Source organism: Schistocerca cancellata, chromosome 5 (genome assembly GCF_023864275.1).
Source record: "Schistocerca cancellata isolate TAMUIC-IGC-003103 chromosome 5, iqSchCanc2.1, whole genome shotgun sequence".
Classification (NCBI taxonomy): domain Eukaryota; kingdom Metazoa; phylum Arthropoda; class Insecta; order Orthoptera; family Acrididae; genus Schistocerca; species Schistocerca cancellata.
In genome coordinates this window covers 695,390,388-695,398,679 of record NC_064630.1, presented here as the reverse complement: position 1 = coordinate 695,398,679, position 8,292 = coordinate 695,390,388, and positions in this window count along the sequence as shown.

Genomic DNA, 8,292 nt, shown 5'->3' with positions numbered 1-8,292 from the left:
ATATATTGATTATTTTTGCAAGGATTACTAACGACTCAGTTATGGTAATTGCACGTGATATCTGACGTCATGTCACAAGATGGGAGCAACCACTGATCTCTGTTCTTCCTTTCTCTCCTAAGCAGCTGTCAATTTCTCATTATCCATACAGACTTGTTCTCTTATTTGGTACGTGTATTAATCCTCTCTAATTCATTTTGTCTGAAACTTCGTGTTATGTTCTGTAGCACAGACTTTGCAATAAATTAGTGTCAAATTGGACCGATGTTTCATTTCAGTAGGTAGATGAAGCCACTTTTATCGACATCATTAATGATTTGTGAAAGAACCAACACCCCAGACTCAATGGTAACTTTTGATCACGTTATTCCGGCAGTTTTGATCCCCACATCTGAGTTCGAGGGTAGCGACCTGACTCGCAGAACGTCCAATCGAAGTAGTACAATGTGGCTGCTCGAAGGCATGTCCGTCTCGGTTGGTCTCTTTCTCATTTGAAGTGTTGCATGTAGCAGTACATCAACTGTGGATATTATGGTCACAAAAATGTAGGAAATCTATGGTGTCTTTTCGAATACACCATCTCAGCATTTGCCAACAAGCAGTCTGTGGCAATCATGGAAATGTGAATTGCCAGAAGGAGATTTTTATCACAGTCCTCTCGATTACTAGTCAAGTGTCTTTCAAGCGTCGTTCCACAGCACACCCAAGCTCGGTTCATGCTGGAACAATGACTGATTATTATACTTCAGAAGGAAGACTGGGGCGACACAAAGGGCTCTAGACCTATTAACATCTTTTTTTTTTAAAGAATGAGCCACCTCCAAAACGACGTTCAATCGCCCGAGGGTTCAACGTACAGTTCGCTGCATCTGGATGCACGGCCCACCACGAGCCTTTATGTCCTGTTACGCGACGTGGCACCCAGCCATGCTTTACCGACCAATTGCAAGGGCGCTGACTTGGCCAGTGAGTTCACAGGCCGGCCCGTCCTGCCAGGACGTGCGGCTGAGGTGCGGAGACGGCGACCGCCTTGATTAGGAGGCCGTGTCGCGCCGCCGGCCGGTCATCCATCACGCCGCGCCCCTGCTTACTGTCAATTACTGGCCACTGGCCGCAACAGGTACACTCCATGCTCGCGTCACTCAAGCGTCCTAAAGGCAGACCAACCAGAGCCTCCCGGCGCCACGTCCACGGCAAGAGTGTTGCTCCCTATCACTCATTGGATATTCTTTGGCAGACCACTGCCGTGAACAAATCTCCACTCTACACCGGAATGTGTTTTAATCAACTTCCTGGCAGAGTGAGACTGTACCAGGAGTGCTCGTGCCCTAAGATGTGCAGGAGGATTGTGACGTTTGCAAAGTGGGAGAGAGTGTAACGTTGCCGGTAGTATTGTCTGCTTGTTTATCGGACCCCGCATCTCACGTTATTAGTAACCAGCTAGGGGCCGGCCGGAGTGGCAGAGCGGTTCTAGGCGCTTCAGTCTGGAACCGCGAGACCGCTACATACGCAGGTTCGAATCCTGCCTCGGGCATGGATGTGTGTGATGTCCATAGGTTGGTTAGGTTTAATTAGTTCTAAGTTCTAGGGGACTGATGACCTCAGAAGTTAAATCCCATAGTGCTCAGAGCCATTTTGAAACCTAGTTAGGGTTTCCTGCTTCTGTCAATCCTGAATGCACGGTTCATTGACGACACCAATATAAGAAGGGCGTTCGGTAAGTAACACAAAACTTTAATTTTCTGAAAACCGATTGGTTTTATTCAGGATTCCAATACACCACTTTATTTGCCACTCTATTGGCTAAAAAACCATAATCTTCTTTAAATGGCGCCTTACTGGGAAGTCCAATACGCCCACATGATACCACTCTACTGGTCGACGTCGGAACCTATGTCTTCCTGAATCAATAACCCGACCATCATCCACGCAGTGGTTCCCGCGAAGTGCGTCTTTCATCGGGGCAAACAGTTGTAAGTCGAAAGGTGCAAGATCCGGGTTGTAGGGCGGCTGAGGAAGAACAGTCCATCGAAGTCTGAACTCCCAAGAGGAGCAGCTTTACGTGAGACCTTGCGTTGTCACGGATAAGGAGAAGTTCGTTTGCGTTTTTGGGTCGACCAACATGTTGAAGTTATTTCCTCTGTTACCTGAGGGCACCACAATACACTTCACAGTTGATCGCTGCACCATGAGGGAGTTCATAAAGGAAAATAACCTCTTCACAGATCCAGAAGACAGTCTCCTTGGCTTTACCGGATTTTAACCTTTTCTTCGGAGGAGAAATGGTGTAGCGTTACTCCATGCTTGTCGTTTCGCTTCAGATTCTAGGTGATGAACTTATGTTTCATAATCTTTGGCGATATTCGACAAAAATTGTCAGTATCAGCCAGTATAACGACCAAGCATCTCCGCACAGAAGGTCGTTGCTCTTTATGCCCATATGTCAGGCTGCGAGGAAACCAGCAGGCACACATTTTAGAGTACCCCAGCTGGTAGTGTCATAATACACTCCTGGAAATGGAAAAAAGAACACATTGACACCGGTGTGTCAGACCCACCATACTTGCTCCGGACACTGCGAGAGGGCTGTACAAGCAATGATCACACGCACGGCACAGCGGACACACCAGGAACCGCGGTGTTGGCCGTCGAATGGCGCTAGCTGCGCAGCATTTGTGCACCGCCGCCGTCAGTGTCAGCCAGTTTGCCGTGGCATACGGAGCTCCATCGCAGTCTTTAACACTGGTAGCATGCCGCGACAGCGTGGACGTGAACCGTATGTGCAGTTGACGGACTTTGAGCGAGGGCGTATAGTGGGCATGCGGGAGGCCGGGTGGACGTACCGCCGAATTGCTCAACACGTGGGGCGTGAGGTCTCCACAGTACATCGATGTTGTCGCCAGTGGTCGGCGGAAGGTGCACGTGCCCGTCGACCTGGGACCGGACCGCAGCGACGCACGGATGCACGCCAAGACCGTAGGATCCTACGCAGTGCCGTAGGGGACCGCACCGCCACTTCCCAGCAAATTAGGGACACTGTTGCTCCTGGGGTATCGGCGAGGACCATTCGCAACCGTCTCCATGAAGCTGGGCTACGGTCCCGCACACCGTTAGGCCGTCTTCCGCTCACGCCCCAACATCGTGCAGCCCGCCTCCAGTGGTGTCGCGACAGGCGTGAATGGAGGGACGAATGGAGACGTGTCGTCTTCAGCGATGAGAGTCGCTTCTGCCTTGGATCCAATGATGGTCGTATGCGTGTTTGGCGCCGTGCAGGTGAGCGTCACAATCAGGACTGCACACGACCGAGGCACACAGGGCCAACACCCGGCATCATGGTGTGGGGAGCGATCTCCTATACTGGCCGTACACCACTGGTGATCGTCGAGGGGACACTGAATAGTGCACGGTACATCCAAACCGTCATCGAACCCATCGTTCTACCAATCCTAGACCGGCAAGGGAACTTGCTGTTCCAACAGGACAATGCACGTCCGCATGTATCCCGTGCCACCCAACGTGCTCTAGAAGGTGTAAGTCAACTACCCTGGCCAGCAAGTTCTCCGGATCTGTCCCCCATTGAGCATGTTTGGGACTGGATGAAGCGTCGTCTCACGCGGTCTGCACGTCCAGCACGAACGCTGGTCCAACTGAGGCGCCAGGTGGAAATGGCATGGCAAGCCGTTCCACAGGACTACATCCAGCATCTCTACGATCGTCTCCATGGGAGAATAGCAGCCTGCATTGCTGCGAAAGGTGGATATACACTGTACTAGTGCCGACATTGTGCATGCTCTGTTGCCTGTGTCTATGTGCCTGTGGTTTTGTCAGTGTAATCATGTGATGTATCTGACCCCAGGAATGTGTCAATAAAGTTTCCCCTTCCTGGGACAATGAATTCACGGTGTTCTTATTTCAATTTCCAGGAGTGTACAATCCAGAATTATTATTAGTAAATGGTGCTTATTATGAATTTCTTTATCACTATGGCGTCTTTTTATGATCAATGGCAGTTCCTCTGAGATTTTTTAATATACGATTACGCACTGATCCGCCGGAACATTATGACCACCGACCTACTATCGATGTAAACCTGTCCAGGCGATAGCAGCGTCAACTGGCGTGGCGTTACTGTTAGCCAGACACATGCACGGTGCATGTAGTATCAGTGAACGTGCTGTCCGTGTGTAAAATGGGGAGACGCGAGATCTCTGTGAATTTGGCCGAGGCAGTGTGTGATGGCCTTGTGGCTCGGAAACTGCACGACTTTTCGGGTGTTCGGAAAATGCTCTCATGAGTGTCTTCAACATGTTGGAAACCCAGGTGAAGCCACGTTCAGGCGTTGTAGGGTTGGACAGCCACACGCAGTTACAGATGTCGGACGTCCTAGGCTGCGCAGACTGGTAAATCAGGACAGGCTGCGAACTGTGGCGGAGCTAACATCAGACTTTAACGTTGGGCAGAGTACAAGGGTGTCTGTACCCGCAGTACACGGAGCACTCCTAATGATGGGCCTCCGCAGTCGACGACCCATACATGTGACAACGTTAAAACCTCGACATCTGCAACTACGAATGAAATGAGCATGTGACGATCGGCGCCAGACGCTGACGCAGTAGCAGAGCGCCTCGTGGTCTGATAAATCCCGATACCTTCTTCATAACGCAGATGGGAGGGCGCGATTCCGTCGCCTTCCATGGTAACAGCTCCTTGACATCTTTACTAAGAAATGGAGGAAAGATAGCGGTGCTCCATTATGCTCTGCGGAATTTTGACGCGGGCGTAACATGGCAAGGAACCATGACGGCGAAGGAGTATCGTGCACTGCTTGCAGACCCCGTAGACCCATTCATGACGACCATGTTTCCAGATGGCAGTGGCCTTTTTTAAAAAGATAATGCACCTTGCCACATGGCCAGGAGTGTGATGGAGTGGTTTGAGGATCACAGTGGCGAGATGCAATTGATGTGCTGGCCCCCGAACACGCCAGATGTGAACCCGATGTAACATATATGGGACGTGATTGAACGTAGCGTCAGAGCTCATCGCCCTACTCCCCGGAAATTATGGGAATTAGGAGGCTTGTGTGCGTGCAGATGTGGTACCAACTCCCACCAGCGACCTATTAAACCACCATTGCTTCCATTCCACAAGTCACCACTGTTATCAGTGTCAGAAGTGGACATACCGCCGGCTGTTGTAGCCGAGTCGTTCTAGGCTCTTCAGTCTGGAACCACGCGAACTACGATCGCAGGTTCGAATCCTGCCTCGGGCATGGATGTGTATGATGCCCTTAGGTTAGTTAGGTTTAGGTAGTTCTAAGTTCTAGGAGGCTGATGACCGCAGATGTTAAGTCCCCTAGTGCTCAGGGCCATTTAAACAATTTTGTGGACATACAGGCTACCAGGAAGGTGGTTCTGGCTTATCAGTGTATTGATTCGTTAGATAGTGGGACGCTGAGGCTGGTGCATACGTACAACTGAATCTGGACAATGTGTTACCCCGCTCTAACTGCCTACTGTACACTGGCAGCAGCGTTCGTCCGTTGCGCGACATTTAAATGAGTCTCTTCACTCCGCGCTATATCATCAAATAAAAATGATAGCTAAAATGAAATTCCGAAAGCTAATGGCGAAAGTTAAGCTATGAGTGCGCTTCGTGAGTCGTCTGGGAATACTTTGTTTCAGACTTGGAAGGAAAATCACCTTTGGCCGTATTTTGTTGCTTTATTGTCAGCAAAATCGATTTTCGGTCACTTAGTGACCATCCTCAGTGCTGTAATATACAATTAAAATTGGTAGGAACTGGTATCAAGCTATAACCACAAGGTTAGAGCGATCACAGTCTTTTCGTCTTGGTCCTCCACGTAGGTTTAATGTTTCAGGAAGTACCAGACTACTATCCACATTACTAATTCGAAACTGGCCTTTTCTGTGCGATTATGAGAAGCGCTTCTAGAACAAATTAAATATTCGTTTCAGCTTCTTTGCAAGGGCGTCAATGGGATATATCGTCTGAAAAGAAACCAGTGTTAAATAATGTTAGAAACAATACGCAACCATCCGTGCAGTATAAAATGCTCAGCATCTCATTTTTCTCGTACCTTTGGTCCGCGTCGGCCCAGGGTCTTCATGGTTATAAACTTATTTTGCGTGGTTAGTGGAAGAGGTAATCGTATGCACTTCCTGTCACCACCCAGTTTATTACCCGCACTGAATATTTGCACCGCAACTGTCTGAGTGTAGAGTTGGCCATTTGGAAGTTAGCCAGTGTTTTCTGCACGTTTGCAAATTTTATAGCTGAGGCGGGACTTAGCCAGCCTCGTATTCATGTAATGGGTTCCAGGTTGACTGATACGTAAGCCCTCGTTGGATTAGATACGGCATCGGCGTACCACAGCGACTCTCCGGGAGGGTGAGCATAACATGCTCAGAAGTGCTGTTATCGATATATTTGATCATTTTAACTGTTAGAACTGTCAGTAGGTTACGTATGTCATTTAAACCTCGCATCAATGACCAGACTCATCAGCAAAGAATGCCAAAATACTAAGTTAGCGCCTATGCTTTACGCGATCACACTCCGTCCAAATCACGACGTCCTTTCTCCTTTTAGGTCAGCCAGACAAGTGGTCATTCTCGCCAGTAGAAATTGTCTATCCCAGTCTCCTAGGAACGTCGGTACAACGTCGTCAATAAGGTGGTTCCGCACTAAGGGCTTTCCCTATAATTACTTGTTTAATTTTACCATTTTTGCTATTAAATTATCTATAAATACAAAAACTAAACATTATAAGTCGGTAATTAAACCAATAATGCTATATGCCAGCGAAACCTTGACACTTAAAAGAAAAACAGATATGGAAAACCTGAAGAAAGAGGAAAGGAAAATCATTAGGAAAATTCTGGGACCAAGATGGACCAAAGAGGGGTATAGATTACAGAAAAATTCTAAAATTGAAGAATATTCTAACATAGAGATAGACATGAGGAAGAGGCGTCTAAAATTCTATGGACACATAATGAGACTTCCCGATCTCAGACTTCCAAAAAGAATAGTAAGATACGTAGCATCCCTTGTTAATGGAGGAGAATGGATCAAAAATGTAAAGAAAGATCTGGAATTAGCCAACATTACTACTGAAGACATGAGCAAAAGAAACAATTTCAAACTTAAAGTTGACAAATGGGAGGTCAAACCAGAGACAAAAGCGCCGAGAACTGGAACAAAATGGAGCGAAGAAAGAAAAGCTGAATCCTCGCAAAGAATGAAGACCTGGTGGGCAAACAAGAAGAATAAGAAGCCCCAGAAGTGAACCATCTTTACTTAGCGTCTTCCATGTTGGGAGCTTTACGACTAATAATAATAATAATTATTATCTTCGGCAACTCCTGAGTTCAATATGTGGGAACTGCACTGAAAAATCCGTCTTTTATTCAATTAATTAATGACGACATTACTCATCGTTGTAGACTCATTCTCAAAAACGGGCCGCACCTTCCATTTCTCGGACCTGGGCGACCTCGACTGGTCCCAGTTAGCTTCCACGTACTAGCACTGAAAGCAAGCGCCAGCCTCACTCATTCCTAAGCTACAACTCATGCTTCCTCTGTGAAAGCCTGCTAAATACTCCATCCCAATGGAATAAGATTTCCAATGCTGTTAACGAGCTTCATTCGACCCTGTTACTTAGCGAGACATCATATTTGGTGATTGATCGCATTACCAATAACATTTTCGCCAATTATTAGAAGATCTATCAATCAGTTCAGTTGTTTTTGAGGGAATCTGACTACCGAGAGACTGAAAGCAATGTATTATTTGTACTATTGTTACAGGAAAATATGCTCAAAGGACATTATTTGTTAACAGCAAATAGCAAGAACAGCTACCCAGGAATAGGTATATTTGTCAACACCGAACGTGACTTCGAGTGTCAGATAGCCTCTTCTGAAAGTATTTACCTGTTGTGTAGCATGATATTGAAGTAAAAAATGGCCGGTGAACTATACAAAAGAGAAGAATACTAGCACTAAGCGTGTTGTTACAGGAGAATTCTGAAAGTGTCGATCGACTCACTCCTGTAGTAGATAATAATGGGTTGCTGTAATGAATTTGAGAGGAATGAGCTTCGTGCCACAACTTGAGGAATATAAGGAATATGTTATCACACCAAGATTCAAATGGCTCTGAGCACTATGGGACTCAACTGCTGTGCTCATAAGTCCCCTAGAACTTAGAACTACTTAAACCTAACTAACCTAAGGACATCACACATACATCCATGCCCGAGGC